Source organism: Lissotriton helveticus, chromosome 6, assembly GCF_964261635.1.
Source record: "Lissotriton helveticus chromosome 6, aLisHel1.1, whole genome shotgun sequence".
NCBI classification, from domain to species: domain Eukaryota; kingdom Metazoa; phylum Chordata; class Amphibia; order Caudata; family Salamandridae; genus Lissotriton; species Lissotriton helveticus.
Genome location: NC_136067.1, coordinates 1,167,172,492 through 1,167,191,786, shown reverse-complemented (window position 1 = coordinate 1,167,191,786; position 19,295 = coordinate 1,167,172,492). Strand labels below are relative to the sequence as shown.

General features: G+C 45.3%; 1 protein-coding gene across 4 annotated transcripts in view; it reads left to right on the top strand.

Moving 5' to 3' along the window:
- FRMD1 (FERM domain containing 1) overlaps nucleotides 1–19,295 on the top strand; it is a 797,190-nt gene that overhangs the window by 274,664 nt on the left and 503,231 nt on the right. The window lies entirely within an intron of this gene.

Sequence of the window (19,295 nt, the reverse complement as noted above, 5' to 3'; positions counted from 1 at the left end):
TCATCACCTAATTTCTATGGGCCTTGGAAAACTCTTATCATAATCTAGATCTTCCCTCACCCTAGAGGTAAACCATCCTACTCTGCTACCAACTGGGGAAGCTGGGATTCTCATCTATATTTTATCTTACCAATCTCTGGAATCCAAGGTCAGGCCGATGAGATCTTTTTACCTGCTAAGAAGTGTAGAGTGAAGATTTCCAACTTCATACCCTGAACAGTATCACAGCCGAATTTGAATTCAACTCAAAGAACCACTGACTACGAACTGAAGTTCAAAAATGTATTAAAAAGCCAAGAACATACAGACATCTCAGAAAAAGATTCAGAAAATAAACTGGCACTAATACAAACATAATCCTACGCATAAGTCTCAGATGACTCAGAATAAAAAGTAAAGTTGATTCAAGAAGCATTAGGCATGCTATGACAGTCCCCGCTTGAAACCTGGACTGCATTTACAGAAAAGAAAAGAACTTGGTTAGTCTGTCCCTACACTAACTCTAAAGTGACATCCCTACTTAACATCCCTCCCAGGCAAGAGTAAAGGTGTCAGCAGTGAAGACCTCCTAAGATGTACACTCACTTTTTTTCTACTAGCCTAAACTACCAAGCTCGTTCTAAAATGCTCCTTCCTATACCCTATTCTGCCCTAAGTTCCCCGGATTCTACTCTAAGACTGTCTACATCCTGCTCCGCTCAAGACTGCCTAAGACTGCTCTCCACCCTCGGGTGCTGTCCCTCATGCAAAATCCCCAAAACAATAGACACACCTCCAAACACGCCTCTCTGGGCAGGTGTCTGTCCGTGGAGTTTTCCAGTGTGGCACTTCTCCATCAAGAGTCCGTTGAAGCATCCTTGGGTCCCAGGCACCTTCTCCGCCAAATGTTGCACTCCCGCATTCCTAGATACTCCTCTGCATTCGAGCTTACCATCCTAACCCCTAACAATGGACCATTTCACCTAACGAGCTACATGGCCTTGCACCTGCAAACTGAAATACGTGAGAAGCAACCTTGCACACATTCAAAGTTACAATTCAACACTTGCTGAGAACAGCCTTTCCCAAGGAGAGAATCGTTTTACTTACAACTAGAGCTAACCAAAGAAATTACAGTTAGGCCTCTACTGGCTTCTTCATATTTCAGGCCTTTACACATTAAATGCATTTCTAATATAACATGAGCATTGCAATTCCAAATAATTTCAAACGCATTAGTTAACTTCATTTCTAAAGCAACACATTTCTAACGTTAGCATCACCCCTCTCTTCATTAAGCAACTTATACATGCAACTTTAATATGACACGTTTAACCTAATGCAACATTTTACACATAGAACATTAATTTCTCTACTTTAACTAAGGCATCTTCATTAGTTAAGGCACTACATTAGTCTTCAATTAGCATAGGCATACAACTACACATTACTGATTTCGGCCTAGTACTACATTGTTAAAGCCACACAATAACAGGTTCCTTTAAATATGTGGGTACTGATTATGGGTGAATATGGTGCACCCCAACAAATTTTCAAATAACATGGCGCTCTCATGTGCATAGTAGCTGCGAGTGGGAGAAAAAAGGTGTGCACAGGGTATGACAAAGAATTACATACTCCTGAGCAATTCCAGTGCATGCAAAAGCAAAAAATTGTGAGAGCACTTACCTCGAGCATTGATGGCAGAGTAATGCCAGATCTTATCACATCATGGTTGTATGGATTCTATGAATCAGGTCATTGGGGCGGTTTATACATGTTTCTGGAAACGCGCGGGAAAAGAAAAAAGTAGTCTGGATGAAAACAGACTCAGTTGGCAGAGTGCCAGTTTAGTGTGCTCTGTGTCCACTATCCCTCCTGCGTGTGAGCAAATGGCAGGACAGGTGATTGAGCGTCCAGTGTGGCGCCACGCTGGAGGTTGGTATGACAACCGGGATGCTAGACGTAAGAAAGCACAGACTGCTCACGGATCGAGTTTGGTGAATAAGTACAAATATTAACACGTTAGAACATAAACATCAGGAGGAAATAAAAAGCGTAAAAGCCGCCTGCAGATTTGTGCAACCTCAGCCAGAAAATCTCAGTTGATTAGTAAGACCTATCTGCAACAAAGGCAGAAAGACGACGCTCTTGACATCTGCATGTTTTAAGACCAATTAGGATACATGCGCACATATGTCAATGTATAAGATGTATGTGTGGGTAGTGGTCAAGTTCAAAAGAAGTGGACCTGTTAAGGGGTCAGGTCAGAGGCACAGGGAAAAAAGCAAAATTGTAAATGCAGGAGGATGTGGGAGAGTCCTCGTGTCAGACAAGATCGGATCCGTAACATGAACACTATATAAATAATCAAGAAAAAGAAAAAAAGAAAGAATTATGGAAACCATATTGGTAGAGTGCAAAAGATGGTGCCCTAAGGGGGCTATTAACTGTCCCTACAAAAAGGTGAAGATGCCAGGGTAGATGCAGGCAGGGACATTGTGTAGAGAAAGGGCCTGTCAGATCATGTCAGAAAGTAATGAAATTCATTATCGGTGTTGTGTCCTTTATGTACTGACTGCAGTCTGCAAATCCATTTGGATTCTGTTTGTCGCAGTAACAGGTCCCTGTTGCCGCCACAGTTGTTGGGAGGGGGAAGGTGATCAATACCACAGAAACTAAAAACAACATTTCCCACATGTGCATTGTGGTAGTGTTCTGTCATGGGGCATCTTGAATCCTCATTGATCAGTGCACGGCGGTGTTCCTGTATTCTTTTTTTCAAACTCCGCACTGTGTTACCAACGTATACCATACCACACGGACATTCAAGAGTGTATACTACATACTGTGTATCGCAATATATGAAATGTCTGATCTTGTGTACTTTGTTGGTGTTGTAGCTGAATTATTTACATTTGTTTCGACCTAGGCAGCAAACATTGCAAGTGGTACATGTATGGAAACCAACCGGGGCAGTTGGTAACCAAGTGGTCTTTGTTTTGGTGGTAACATAGCTGGGATATAAAGTCCTCCTCAAAGTGCGTCCCCTTCTATAATGAAGTGATGGATTTTCATTAATGAAGGGGCGTAGTCTGGGAATGTCCAGCAATAAATGCCAGTCTTTTCTGAAGGCCTTGAAGATTTTGCCACTATGTGCCGTGTAATTGGTAAAGAAGGCTATCCTCTCTCTATTTTGGCCTCTGGCATGTTTGTTGCTCATGTTGCTGGGTGTGACCTGTCTTAAGGTGTCTGATCTAGGAAGGTTAAGTGCCCTCCGTTCCACTCTATCTCGGGTCTTGTGATCGTAGCCCCTGTGTAGGAACCATTGTTTGACATTGGTAATGTTGTCCTTGAATCCCTTGTCTTCACTACAAATGCGCCGTGTCCTAACCATTTCGCATAAGGGATATTTGAAATAGCTGAGTTGGCATGCGCGCTGGAGGCGTGGAGTATGCTATTGCATGATGTAGCTTTCCTGAATAGGGCACTGTGTACCAGACCCTCCCTGACATAAAACTGAATATCGAGGAAGTCGATGTGTTCTCTGTAGTGTGACATTGTTAGCTGTACATTGTAGGAGTTGTCATTTCCCTAGAATTCTATAGATCTTAAAGTTGGGGCATCCACACAGCTCTGCACTGTATTAAGAGCTAGTAATTACATTTGTATTTTTGACCGAGATGGCGTTATTTTTGCTCAATCATTTCAGAACACTGATTTTAATTTAATCATATAACAAAACAAATCGGAATTTGAAAACGATTGGAAATCAAGCAGGAGTTTTATAACACAGTTTTCATGGCACTCTGAAAGGGCAGCTGTCTCTACTTATAGAAGGATGGATGTAGAAATGGGTGTTAAGCAATTCCTCACCATGAGGATCAATTTCCTGTTCCAACTGTACAACTGTGTTGGGCCCTCTTAAATATTTGTATTTTGTCTTTTAATGTTCCATGTGGTCCAGACTGTTGTTATGGTATTGAACCAACTTGGACTGATCCAAGACGACACACACCATTACATACAATAGCTTAAGCCAATCATTTTCTCGAAGTGTGCTTAACATTTCACAAACCTAGTTAAAGAGAACACTTACTCAGGTGGGCATAGTTTCATTTTGGCACAAACAATCATAAAGTCTTGTCAAACGTTCTAATGCCATCTTTTAATCTAAACTGTCCTCAGTGCCTCTTCTGTTGAGTCAGATCTAGACATGAGCAAGAGAAATACAGCTTACACATCAGATGGTAGGAGTTGACAATAGGGTTCCTAGAGTAAGATGCATGCTGTGTGAAATAAATATAGTCTTAAAGACAGAACTAAAACAGTGTGATTATTCAAGATCTACCAAGGAAAAATCAAACCTAGTCCTACTGCCACAAGCTAACTTGGTGGGTACAGCAAGACATTTTATTGACAGGCGAAAGTTTTGACATTTACCACATGTTGGTCTTACACACACCTCTAGAGACATGGCAATTGTAATGTGGAAATCGTCTCCAATCTCTCAAAATAAAGTATAAGTGGAGGCACAGAGTCATTTTGCCTCGTTCTCCTGTCCATGGAAAGGAAATAAGATCATGGTTTCTTCAAAGGGTTTGCCAAGCTGCTGTTGGATGCTACACGCGACCTCGGTATTGTGGTGGAGAAAAACCTAGTGTGGTCTAGGACCAAGGAACTAAACACGACGAATCACAAGTGCCACCGGAAGGTTTACTTCCCCGGATTCTACAGACTGCAACGAAAGGCAACACTCGTGCTGCTTGAGGCACATAGATCCATCTCTAATATTGATTACTTTGTACACATTGCGGTTCTCTCTTGCTTCAGGGAAGCAGGGGCATGAATGTTAGACCGTTCCCCTTTGATTATGACCTCGAGAGAGGCACTGCAGAAGAGGAGGGATGTATGTAGGCAAAATGACTGGGAATTATAAGACCAGAAGACGAAATTGACAGTTCATTGAATGCTGTGGTGACTGATTGAAACATGTACAAATTAACATTGGTTAACAGTACAATACTCTCAGAAATGAGGGTTTTTCATTATTCTTTGTGTTAGATAAAAACATGAAAATAAAAGTTTTTTAAAACAATAAGAAAAGAACTCCTTAAACCGGATAACATTTCTAGAACAATGACAAACGTTAAGGCTTTCTCAACTTCAGGCCAAGTTCTCCTCCAAATGTTCCTACAGACTATAAAGTCTGCTACAGTTTCTGACTGTGATGTCTTACAATTGTTGCTCTGATATTCTCTAGGATACCTCGAATGTACCTTTTTGTGCAATTGCGTCCTCTGATCCATGTGCTCTCATCTACTCGTCTCCCTCACCATTCCTTATTCAAATACAGCCATCTTATCTTTCCACATTTTTGCACAAGGACTAGGTATTATCAAATCTTGCCGATCCAATGATAAACCTCCTATGCCCCTTTCCTATAAGGAGACGAGCTATTTGACTTAATCAGCTATCCATTGTCACCTCAGGTTTCGACCCTCCTAATTTCATTGTTTTTGGGAGATTCCTTCTAGATTACATATCATGAAGGTTGTTTAGAGCACTGCAGAGTGGTATTTCACTCCTGATGAAGCTCTTGCCTTCTCTGCTCTGACCCATTTCCTGTCTGTAGTCCTCTGTCATTTTCCTATTCTGTTTGTCTTTCTCTCTACTTGCTCAGCTTCCTTTTTCAGATTTTTGAGCATTTATTTATTTGTAATTATGTTTATCTTTTGAACAAATCAGAGTCTTTCATGGCACCTTTCTTGCCTATGTTTTTGGTTTTTATAGTTCCTCTTCTAAGTAAAGGGTCATTGAGACTATTGTCCCGCCTCTCTTGCAGCATTACCCAGTCGGGAGGTGGAGGGCCTCAAATCAAGCCTTGGTCAGCAGTCTGCAGTAACAATACTAACTCTTGCCAGTAGGTGACAGTAGGGCATCCGTGGCAGCAACCAGCCAACAAGGTCCTTCTCAAACCTAACTACCTGGCATTCTCTACCATTTCCACATGATGTTCTACAGTAGACAATGACCTCTTTATCGAGGGACAGCTTTAGGGCGGTGCAGCTGGTGCAGCAGCACTGGGTGCTGACCTGAAGGGGGAGGGTGCTGACCTGGGGGTTGGGGTGGCGCTGTGTTTAGCAATCACTTATGATTTAAAGCACCTGCTGCATAGTTCCATGTGCGTCCAGATTTCAGGAAGCAATACAAATGTCTTTACTCTTGTGATTTATGTTCCTGATCGAGAGAGATCGAGTTTTGTGCGTTGGCAGTTTTGACTCACAATTCATTAGTGCAGAGGGTTAATGTGCTTGCACCAAAGCACTAATCTATATTTTATGTGGATAGCTGAGTGGATTAGTAAAGCCAGCCTTTACCAGGGCATTAAAACAAATAAAGTGCTTGTGAGGGAGGTGCTATGGAGAGATGAGGGACACTTTTGCCCAGTGGTAGTGAGGGAATCCCAGGAGGAGGTCATGGGGGCGAAGGGGGGCAAAATAGATTGTTGCACCACGAGTGCTAAAGCCGGCCCTGTCTTTATTACACAGGCTTCCAGCAGCAAAGACCACTAATGTGCTGCTCTTCCAACTTCAGTCGCCCCCCAGTCTGGGAAACACCATTTAATCTAGTCAGCATTTACCGCTGATCCAGCTCAAACTCACCAGAACGTGGCTTGCTGTAGTGTAGTCTTGCATCCCAATCTGCCAGTGCTCTATCTTTGAATTCTCAAACCCTTCCTGCCCAGAGTGCCGGAACCTTTGACTTATCCTTTCGAACTGTGTGAACTCTCAAGGGCAGCAGGTTCTCAGGCACGTTTTTGCATCCTTCATGAATTGTTGCAGTCTCTCAATCACATCGTGGTCTGGCGGGAAAGGAGGGGGTGAGGTAACTGTTATTTGCACCGTGTGTTTTCTAGATCACCCCGTTGTTACGTTACTGCAAATTATTATTTTTTTGCATTTCTTATCTAGCCTGTTCATGCTAGTGTGTGACCAGAGGTCGTCAACAAATTGAATACAGACACGGTCGAGGGTTCATGACCTCTGGTAAAGGGCACCCGTCTTGCATGTTCCACCTGCAGTAGTCTTATGCGTGTCTTTACTCTTCGCCCTGATTGCTCCCAGGGACATCTTCAGGGTTTTGGGTGCCCTGGGCCAAACGTATTTTGGGGGCCCCTGTTCTGAACAGCTTTGAATTTATGATCCAATTTCAGCATTGTCATGCCCTCTTTGGCCAGGTCACTGACACTGCACAGGCACACGGGTCGAATTCGAAACGTGTTTCCGTTAATTTTCAGGGATAGTGATGTGTGTTTTCAATATAGTAATTTAGTAGCAGCTCACTAACACGTTGCAAATCTGTGCCCCACTGCCATCTCTCCATGTGTGAGGTCACGTTTTGCTCAAATAGGAGCTTTTTATGGATGTTGCATGGTGTTGAAAAAACCCTGCATTTATCTGCCAAATGACTGTAAAAGTCTCCTATTCATCACCAGTATTAAAAATACAATAAAGAAAAATGCTATTTCCAAACAATCTATGTTTAAGAATCAATCAAGGTCATCAGGGCAGGTTTGTGTGGCAAACAGAGCATGTATCTATTACCCCCCCAAAGGCTGGGGCTCTTGCCAGACCCCACCTTGCCAATGCCTTAAAGCGTCTCTGATTCTTCCTTGTATGTATTCAAGAGAGTATAAAACACAGAAACAGCGCATGTTTGAGCTTGCTCTCTTATGCAGGCTTCCTGCAATTGCTCCAGTTTACTTAATCGCCTTTCAGCCATAATTATATTACTAAACTCCAGTTGAACAATTTGAGTTTAGTCACTTACTTCATATTGCCTGCCCCTAAAATAATCATCCCGGAGACATAGCGGGGCTTATTTACAAGCCCCTTGCGCCACTTTTGCGTCATTTTTTACATGGGAAAAGTGACGTACGGGTGGCGCAAGGGGCTTGTAAATCTGCCCCAATGTGTTAAGCCTTCTTGATGATGCAATGAAAGGATACATTGAATGAGATAGAACATTTGTTTTGCCTGTTTATGTACGACAACTTATAATGACCTAAGAGGCACCCTTCAGAGCAGTCTTTTGTCTTTTCAGTCTAATCGGTTTTCACAACCTATCACAAAATGTTGAGCTTTGTTTGCTCATTGTCACAAGGACATATGGGCGAGCATCTCAACATATTGCTGCTTTCATGCCATTGCTGCCTTACACTTTTGTGATGTGACTGCGTCTGAAAGGCATCACTAAACTAGAGCAAATGTATTTATTCTGAAATGAAAATGCAAAAGGCAGTCTTCAAAAGCGTACGTTAACAGGAGCTTTGTGGCAACAAGCGTTCTTCCCTTTTGGTAAATCAAGACATCAGCAGCGTAGGAGACACAACATTTCTGGGGGGGGGACAGCGACAATCTTGTGGACTTTCCAGTGACCCCATAGAAATCGCCCATTACAATCAGTTTTGAAGTGAACTATTGAGAAAGGCAGGCATGTAGTCACAGTTTGCAAGTATGCATTATTGTTAATTGCATTCACAAAGTAATTAGACCAAATGTAGAAGAAACATGTATTATAGTGCTACTCATAGTTCACTCAGTTCTGTGATCTGCATGGTACACGTTCTTTGTAGCAAATCTGTTTTTATTAATTTGTATACAGCAGTATATAAGGAAACAATTATTTGTGACACTTTTTGTCATGCAGGTTAGATTACTGAAGCAGTGCATGCATATATGGTACTCATCGCTTTGGTATAACATCAGATGTTATCTACAATTTTCGCAACATGAATGCCTAGCGAGTCGTGCCAGTTGCCCCTCGGGCTACTTTATGATGAGCCAAAACTTCACTAGCCAAAATTTCGAGCTCTCACTAGTAGGAACATTAATCACCAGAGTTATCTTGACATTTTTATGGTTGCCTGAAAACTGCCTGATGCACAAAGAAGTTCATGTGCTTTTAAACCAAAAATGATTTTCAAACACAGCGCCCCCATCCAAAGTCAACTCCAGTTGCACTGCCATAATGCCTGTCCTGCTCCCAGCAATGGGACAGGACAAGCATTTCCAAAAATGGGGTCAGAGCTAACCTCATAGCCATTATATGAGGGAAATGATCTATGTAAGCGGTGGGATGTTATACTTCCCCCAAATTCCAACAAGCAAAACAATTTAACAGATTTCTTGTAGATGATTTAAGGGAGAGTAGACTTTTTCCCTGAGAATTTGTAAACATTTTTGGGATCAAATATCTAAAATGCAGCAGACCCTTATAGGGTATTCGTGAAATATTCCAGGACTTTCATGGTGCACCAGGGAAGCCTGGCTTTTCCGAGGAGTAAATCTGTTGTTTTTTTTAAATGTCTTAAGTCAGAAATAGCTTCCACTATACTAAGGTCCTCATTTTTCATGGGTGAGCCCCTTGTTAATGAGTACATTCAATATGACAGTGCCAGAAATGTTCCATCGATACTGCAGCCACAGTCATGGGTACCTCTAAAAATTCCCTCCGGTATTCAAGGGTTAGCATTTTGCCATTGACACTCCAGATGAAATGATTACAGGAAATGTTATGACAAAAGTTATGCCAAATATCAGTTCCAACATTTTGCATTGGAACCACTCTATATGATAAGAATTACATGCATCATGTCAGGGCCTTCGGCCAGGTGTGGTGATGAGTGTTCTGTGTGCCTGTCGCTGGATATAACTGGCTTAGCTGCTTTCTCAGTTAGACTGTTCGAGACCCCACATCTAATGATGGTGTCTTCATAGAAGCATGTCAGAGCCTGCAGATTGCCATAGGTAACACCTCCCATCCATAAGCTGTTAGTGCCCTTGTCCATAAGGCAAGAGTAACCTCCAGTATGCCAGACCAGCACCACACTTGCACTCATAACAAACATACACACACATTTTCACTATATCTCTTGCACTCTTTCGTACCTTTGTACTCTGTCTCACACACACACACACTGACACTCACACTTCCATTAGTAAATTTGCTATTATTGTGTCAGAAAAGCTTGCCCTGATGCTTTACCTGCCTTGCCTTTTAGTGAAACTTAATGCCTTAACCGCGGCGTTCTAAAGGGTGGGCGGGGCCGCGTCGGCCGTTGGACGTGCGCAGCACCAGGGAGGTAGCGCGCGCGACATCCACGGCCGACGGCAGCAGGGAAGGGGTTAATACAAACAGATTCTCTATATGTTTTTCAAAATAATATATTGCCTTGTCAATGTTTTGTTACAAGTATGATGTGAATGAAAAATGTGCTTACTTAAAAATAGCTGTGTAGCGCTTATAGTTGGGTTCTTGTGTGGATCAAGCAGTTACAGTATTCGAAATGAACTAATACACATTCTAACATGTAGCATCACAGCATCCAACTGACCCAATGAAATGCTTGAATTATTCGGCAACCATGGATTTCATCCCGTAACTCATTACCTTTTGGAGTTTTTGAGAGTCAACTTGCAATGTAAACGAAAACTACATGTCTCGGGATGAAGCATTGTGGTGAATGGAAAGCCAGGAATGGCTGAATCTGACATACTTTTTTCAATCCACCACCATACCCCAAAGCCTCCACCCTAGTCTCCCTCCTCACGCATCCCACATTCTCAGTCCACTTTCCCTTCTTGCACCAGCCCCGTTGTTGCAGATGGAATTAAGTATGATTCTTGTACCACGGAAAGAACATGCATTTTTATAGGTGCCTTTGTAGAAATGTGTAGCTTCATGAGAGTTGTGCAATTTTTATATGTGCACAGTAAGAGGTGAGCTCATGTAAATGCTGGATGATGGTGAATCGGGTGAGCTGCATGAATGCAACGTGAGAGGAGGGCCCATGTGAGTGCCAAGTGAGAGGAGTGCATGCAGAGTGAGAGGAGCAAGTGCAAGGTGGTGTGAGCTGTGTAAATGCAGAATGAGTGATGTGCCTGTGTTTGGTGCAGGGTGAATGGCAAGAATGAAGGGTGATCTGTGAGAGTGACTATAGGAGTTAGTGGTGTGTTCCTATGAGTTCCGACAGACTGTTGTCCCTGTGTGCGGGCAGGCTGAACAGGGTGTCTGTAGGAATGCATGCTGAGAAGTTTGTCCGTGTGAGTGCAAGGTGAAAGGAGGAAGTGAAGAGTAAATGATGTGATTCCAGGGTGAGTGCTGTGCTTGTTTGTGTGATATGAGTGCAGATGTGTGTGAAGATGTGAGTCAAGTTGTGGAAAATTAGTGCGTTTTGGTGAACATTATCTGCGCCATCTTGCCTCTTCCCTGATGCCACACTTTTGTCGTGCGCGCCCGCCATTTTAAGATGCCCCGATCAGAACAAACCCTTTTGCATGCCGCTGGCCCCTGACATAGCCCTTTGCCTTCGCTAAGCCTGCACGCTGACCACCCCCTGCTTGCACCTGCCTTGAGTCATAAACCCCTCTTCGGCGCTGCTCTGCCCCAGGCCCTCATCCTGTTCCCAGCGCGACACCTCCCTGCTTTCCTTTCATGATCTCCGGCCCTTAGATGCAAACCCCCTTTTTTTCCCCGTGTGCCCGTTTTTCCTCCCCGTTCCCAAGCCGACACCCAGCTCTGCCGATACCATCCTTGCCCCTCCCCGTACAGTAGAAAGCTTCCCCCATCAAAGAATCCCCGGGTTGATCAAAGCCCCCCACCCCATGAGATCCGATCAAACTCCCCACATTCCGTGAATCGGCGGATTATCCAGCTGCGCGATGCTCATCACCTGTTGTGACTAGGGTGGGGACTTCGACTGTAAATGTGTGTGGGAACGGGCCCAAAGGGGAGTTCCGAGAATGTCTTTTCCATACATCAAAGCTTTAAACATGTATGTGTAATCTGCAATAAAGTCATAAATGTGGGTATAAGAGGCCAGGCCTCAGAAATACAGTTAGAGCACCTCAGAACGATACCTTCTGTCCGTTTCGTTGTGTTCTCCTCCGGAGAGAATAAAAAACCTTGTTTCCTGCTTTTCAGTCTCCAGCGCCTGCCTCTTCATTGATTTAAATAACTAGAGGGTCACAGAGGCAATACCGCCGGGCAAATATCGATTGTCCCCGACCCGATTGAACTTTTTTTACAATTGGCGTCCCAAGCGTGGGGCCCATCAGCGACTCGTGGATCCAGTGGGAGAGGTCCCGACGACAGAGTGAACGACTGCAACGATCGGGAGAGCTCTTGCCCAATAGACCCTCGTCTGGCAGCCGATCATCCGAACTTCACTAGTTCCGAACAGACCTCTCTCGAGTGATCTACGGTCCTGACTGGGAACCATCAGGAGTGCCGCGAGAAATACGAGAAAAAGAGGACGATCGGGCGCTGGATTCGGAAGACAAGAAACTGTCCACATGGTCCGGGTAAGGTCGTGTTGCCACGACAAGTTGCGAAATTTGTTTTGATTGCTTGATTGTTCAAAATACTAGTATTGCTCTGTTTTTTTTTATTTAGAGATTCACTGTCTGCAAACGGAGAAACAACAGGCTCCCTCTCCCTTTGCAAGCAGTGGAGGATAGGTAGGGTAGCAGCCGTGCTTGTTCTTTTTCTCCCCCACTCAATAATTGCTTGAAACTGAACTGTTGTTCACAAACTATTGTTTCCTGGAGATTCCCTGTCTGCAAGCAGGGAAGAGACCACCCTTTTTGCAGATAGTGAAAAGGGTAGGTAACGCAGATCTTTGCGGACCTACTCATTCTCCCCATTGTTATTTATTGGTCGTTTGGTTTTATATATTTTTTTGATCCATGAGGTATTCACTACCTGCAAACAACGTAGAATAGAAATATTCTGTCTAGTCTTTGCACCTAGTGATAAGATAGGCAGTGCTGACTTTTTAGTCCCTCGTTACGAGCCGTCATGTCTGTCTTCTCCCCACTGATAAATAGCCTGTTTAGCCCGGACCGGGTGTTAGAGGTGGACCATATAGCTCCACTAGAAGGCACCCCTAATAAGGACATGTTCATAAGCTATGGGTTAGTCACCATAGCTTATAATAAATTATGGCACAGGTATACCGAAGATAGCCAAGACAAACAGTGGCCACTGGCAGGATCCTTTGACCTTGATAAAATAGAAACGTTAGAAATAGCCCTTCGAAATAATAAGACGACGCCAATTATGCTCGACAGTCTCGGTATGTGGCGCAGAGAGGCTACGAAACGACAGAGAAAAGACGAGGATAAACCAAGTAGGGAAATATACCGACAGGACAACCCCAGGACACCGCTACCCACAACTTATCCCCCGACACTATGCAAAGGACGACCAGACTTAGGGTCAGACCAATGCGCTTTTTGTAGGTATGTCGGACACTGGAAAGCCCAATGCCCGACTCTACTGAGCGTGAGTAAAGGCAAAGGGCCGACAAGAACGACAGACCGACAGTACGAGAAAAGGCGCGAGACAGAGAAGAACCCGACTTACATAGACAGACCAGACAGAACCACCACGTTTGATTATGCCCGATGGCACAGATTTCGCCAGGAAAATCTCAGCGGCATGCTCAAGTTCTCCTAGGTCGGGCAATGTCAAGACGGGAACCCAGCCTCGTTTAAAATTCACAGACGGAAAGAGATAATTATGACCAATAACTGTTTTTATATTTGTCTTGGGTCTTTGTATGTCGTACTTGTACTGTCCCCCGTCTGAGTTTGTGTGTATGTAATGTACAAATCTGCGTCATCCCTCTACACGTGTTTCCGTGTTACTCGACCTCTGTTAGCAGAAACTTAGCATAAAAGCAACCTGGAAAGAAAGAAATGATAAAACAAAATCCGTAGACCATTAATAAACTTGAACTTTTAATTTAACACAACAAACAAGGAATAATAACGATAAACTGTAGAAAATGAAAGTCAAACAGAACATTCGCCCCCCCCCCCATTCTGGAACCTTCCAAAGTAGGGCAGGGTTACGGCTACGCCCAACCAACGGCAACCCATATAAGGCGAGCCCGGCCGCCAACTCTTGGTCAGGAAATCTTAACGTATGGGGGAGCCGGAGGAGAGGCAGGAGCCCGCAGCCTGGGCATTTGCAGGTAGTCCCGCCACATGTCTCCTTGGCCGGCCGCAACGGGCCTGGAAAGACTAAGGTAGTCCCGCCACATGTCAAGAGGAGAGCGAGGCACCTCTTCCTTTTCTCTTCCGTCACAGCCGCAGCAGTCCTGGACGGCGGGATGTCCTGCACGTACCTCCACAACAATTTGTCCAAGTTGGGCTGGGAGGGAGAGGCGACGCGGACGAGCCTCTCCCACCTCCACCGGTAGGAGGTTTCCCAGCCCCCAGCCCGACGCCGAACACCCCCAGTCAGGCGATGGTGCCCATACTTCCACAGCACCGGACACACCATGGTGGCACCCCAGTACTTGCGCAGCACCGAACGTACAATGGTGGCACCCCAGTATTTGCGCAGCACCGAACGTACAATGGTGGCACTTGGGGAACACCGGATGTGGAGAGGCCTTCATGCGGGGCGATGAAAAGGAGCGGCATGGAGTGCACCGGGAGAAGGAGACGATGTGAACGAGTCTCCCTCGCCCCCCCAGGTGGGGGCATCACAGCTGCACCCCAGCTGAACGTCCCGCTCTCACAAAACAGGGACCTCTTCCTTTCACTCCGAAGGGTCTCTTCCATTCTTGCAAACTCGACGAGAGTGGCCCCTGTAGGGCCTCAAAATGGCGTCTGGATCCGCTGGAAGGCGGGCCCCGGCCACTAGAGTAACTTTGGCCAGCCATACAACTCGAACATTTGTCCCATGGAGCACGAGCCCCCATCTCCGACAGCATCTCCGCAGCCTTGAAGATCATACAAAGGTCCCCGGCGGAACCTTCGGCCTTTGCAGGTTTCCGGTAAGGGACGGCTGCCTTGATCGCCAACGAAACAAACATGACATTGCCACACCTTCTGTTAGCGTGAATTCTAGAACTGCCGAAAAGGACTCTGGTCCAAACTGCCAGTAATGGAAACATTTCCCCCTGATGCTGCTTCCGGACTGTGCCGGCCCCGCCCAAAAATGGCGCTGGTATCGATCGGAACTTACGAACACCTCGTGGTGTTCCTTCGCACTAATATAAACTTGATGTTCTGAGATTTTATATGATCCTTTGTACACTTGGCTAGAAAAGACGAAGAGAACTCACTCGACGAATAGTGTGAAAAGATCCCCGTTACAAATGTTGATTACGAATGTACAATGTATTATATTTTTATAACTGATGTAAACCTCATTTACGATGCACACGTACGGTATGCATATAGGAAATCTGATTACAACTGTTATGATTATGTTTCTAAATTATGAAAATATATGCCCCCGAACCCCCAGCCAATTAATAGACGTTTTAGTCTCAGACAAATGAATGAGTAAAACTTTCCGATGTTTTTATTGTTGCAAACGACACCCCCCACTGTACGCACTTTAGCCATTGCCACGACCGACCAAATACGACCACACCCTCCTAATCCATATGCTGAAATGAATTTGCAAAATAAAGTCTTTGAAACTATGGACGGGTATTGCATGCTTTATTTTAAAACAATATGGGATGGGTAGGAAAGTTCTTTTTCTGTGCACCCTACTCTGCTCTCTCTTTAAGGTTAAAGGAAGATGGTTGCCCAGCCCTGGAGGACGGATCGGATCGACAACACGACACTCCGTCTTAAAAGTACGCGACTGACTCATGAACTCTCGCGTAGAGGAAGACCGTGACTTCCAAGGATGGGTAAAACGAATGGTGTAAATGAGGGAATGTAAAAGGAGGGTGAAATGAAATAATGTAAATATTGTAAAGTACAACGTTCCAAAGTAGCAGGGACCCAAGAACCGAAGAACTTTAGAACGCCACGGCGTTGAAAGTGGTTTAAGGATCCCGATAGTGAGATATATCCTTTGACTAGATACCTCGCACTAGGCACCTCTGGTTTCCTTTTTATGTTTCCCCGCACACGCCCTACATGAACACACTACCCCCCCCTCGACTCCGAAAACCATATCCCCGGGGACCCTGCCCCAAGGAGGAAAGACGAGTAAGAGGTAAGTAAAGGACTTATGAATCCATGTATTTGAATGCGCGCGAATGCTGTCTCCCCCACACCCCCTTTTTTCCTCCCTCTGCAGGTTACATCAGAGATTACAGCCAAGGTGTGGCGAAGATCTGAGACCTTGCCATGTCTAAATACACGAAACGGACTAGCGCCGCAGGGTGGTGTCTAAGCACGCCTGCAAACTACTCACGTATCGAACAAACCCGAAAAATTAGCACAACCTGATAAAAAGTGATCACCCTTAAACCAGACCGGACGAATGAACCCATGTCACGTATGATGCGAAACTGTGAGGGAATGTGTGTGTGTGTGACTGAGGCGTTGACCCAACTGGTCAAAGGACCGAGAATGCGAGAAAGTGCGACAAAGTGGTACCTCCTTTTTTTTTCTTCTTTCCTTTTCTCAAAGCACGTCCCCTCTACCCTGTCTAATGCTCAAACTGCATGATTACAAGATTCTAACGCGGACTCGTGAATACCCTTTACTGTGTAATGCACTAAATAGCCTTTCTTGAATGCACTGCCGCCCTCTCTGTTGCACGTGTACTATTTAGCCTGCCGTTGCACTCTCTCTCTCTCTCTCTCTCTCTCTCTCTCTCTCTCTCTCTCTCTCTCTCTCTCTCTCTCTCTCTCTCTCTCTCTCTCTCTCTCTCTCTCTCTCTCTCTCTCTCTCTCTCTCTCTCTCTATTTTTGCACTACCACTCTTCCGAGTGGTTAGCCCCGAAATTGGCAGATTGCCACCCCTAGCACACCACCTAATTGGCTTCAAATACCGTCAGTATTTGCACAAACGCTTGTCTTTAATACAATCACCCTGAGGCCGCGTCATTACCTCTCCTTTTCCGCTAGAAGTCAATGAACCCAGGTTGGGCCGTAAGGGAAAGGACAGGTAAGACGACAGAGGTTCCCTAATCTGGCCCGAAATAAGGGAACTACATGTCAACGGCTCCTATAGTATAAAACAAGGACCTCAGAATACGCGACCCTCCCCTCCCCGAATCGTCGCAATACCCAAACCAGAAAAACGATCACCCCCGTTACCTCCCCTGTCTATGTCCCTGGTTGTTTCCCATAAAACCCCTGTCCTTCCTAGTTAAGTAACCGGGCTGTAAAAGGTTACGTAGGACCCAGAATGATGTTTTACAAGGTTAACAGACTAGACCAAGGTAAAGAAATCATCAAAATGAACCCCGCAGTGGTTGAAAAACAGGATGCACCGATAGAAAGGAAATGTTTAGCCATGTTCGTCTCTCAGCAAAATACCTGTGTAGTACCATGTTGACGACTCACTGTACCCTTTTGTAAATATGAAACTCTAGAGAACGGCATATCTTTGCCAGATTTGTCTCCCGAAGGTGGGTTACTATCAGATGAACTGTCATGCCTGTAATAAATGATTATGAAGGAAAGTCATAGTAAATCCAACAGGTCCGCCACCGGTCATTCATATGCCAGTTGTGAACGTTAAATATAACGGACATTTTCATTCTTTGCCTGGAGCTGGGAGAGAAATAGACTTTTTGATTATCTTCATCTGCAAATTTTCTAAAGACTGTCTTTTCAAACTTGTTTAAGGGTACTGCTGTTGGAGGAGAGAAGGACCGGATGTGGGAGCACGAGGCCCGACTGCAGACTAAGGGACACCTGCGACATTAGCCAAGGCGAGACCACGACTGAAAGGAGCTGCAGGACGAGGCACTGTTTTCGACAGCATGAAAAGAAAGGGTCGACCTGATGCCCCTGCTCGACGTCCAGTGCCTGTCGACAAGTCCCCGCTCTCTGAATTCCGTCGCACGCCCGCCCATTTGAAGTCTCTCGTTCCCCTAGTTTGTTCCCAATTTGGCCTTGCTCCATCCCCCTTTTTCCTCTGACCTACCCTATGGACTGTTTTGAACGCTCTTCTTCCATCGGAACTTTCTGACAATCACCTCAAAGGACACAGGGCGAAAAGGACCTTTCCGACCAGAAACGCGAGGAAAGGGTCGTGCCCTGCAACGCAGAACTTAGAACAGAGCTGGACTTGTAGCTCCACCGCCGGTGCTCAACAGCGCCAACGAAAGACCACAAAGAACAATGAGAACTCATAAAACTTCGAACATTCGACATCTTCAACCACCGTTTTGCTACGCCTCATTTCTCTCCCAGCCGCCATTGTATTGATCCTGCTCCAATCCGAATCTGAAACATGTATTAACCTGCCAGTTCACGTTATGATATGTACTTGCTGCTCGCCGTTTTTGTATTTCATTCCTATGACTTTCCTGCTTTATCAAATAGGTGCACCTCCAAAAACAAACTAGAAACCTCAAAATGTATTGTTTACAACTCTTTTCCATCTAGGGTTCCTACCGTTTTCTTTCTCATGCTCACCACAGTAGAACCGAATAGAAAATGAACCAGCAAGATGTCTTGAATATGTTAAAGGGAGGACTGTGGAAAATTAGTGCGTTTTGGTGAACATTATCTGCGCCATCTTGCCTCTTCCCTGATGCCACACTTTTGTCGTGCGCGCCCGCCATTTTAAGATGCCCCGATCAGAACAAACCCTTTTGCATGCCGCTGGCCCCTGACATAGCCCTTTGCCTTCGCTAAGCCTGCACGCTGACCACCCCCTGCTTGCACCTGCCTTGAGTCATAAACCCCTCTTCGGCGCTGCTCTGCCCCAGGCCCTCATCCTGTTCCCAGCGCGACACCTCCCTGCTTTCCTTTCATGATCTCCGGCCCTTAGATGCAAACCCCCTTTTTTTCCCCGTGTGCCCGTTTTTCCTCCCCGTTCCCAAGCCGACACCCAGCTCTGCCGATACCATCCTTGCCCCTCCCCGTACAGTAGAAAGCTTCCCCCATCAAAGAATCCCCGGGTTGATCAAAGCCCCCCACCCCATGAGATCCGATCAAACTCCCCACATTCCGTGAATCGGCGGATTATCCAGCTGCGCGATGCTCATCACCTGTTGTGACTAGGGTGGGGACTTCGACTGTAAATGTGTGTGGGAACGGGCCCAAAGGGGAGTTCCGAGAATGTCTTTTCCATACATCAAAGCTTTAAACATGTATGTGTAATCTGCAATAAAGTCATAAATGTGGGTATAAGAGGCCAGGCCTCAGAAATACAGTTAGAGCACCTCAGAACGATACCTTCTGTCCGTTTCGTTGTGTTCTCCTCCGGAGAGAATAAAAAACCTTGTTTCCTGCTTTTCAGTCTCCAGCGCCTGCCTCTTCATTGATTTAAATAACTAGAGGGTCACAGAGGCAATACCGCCGGGCAAAT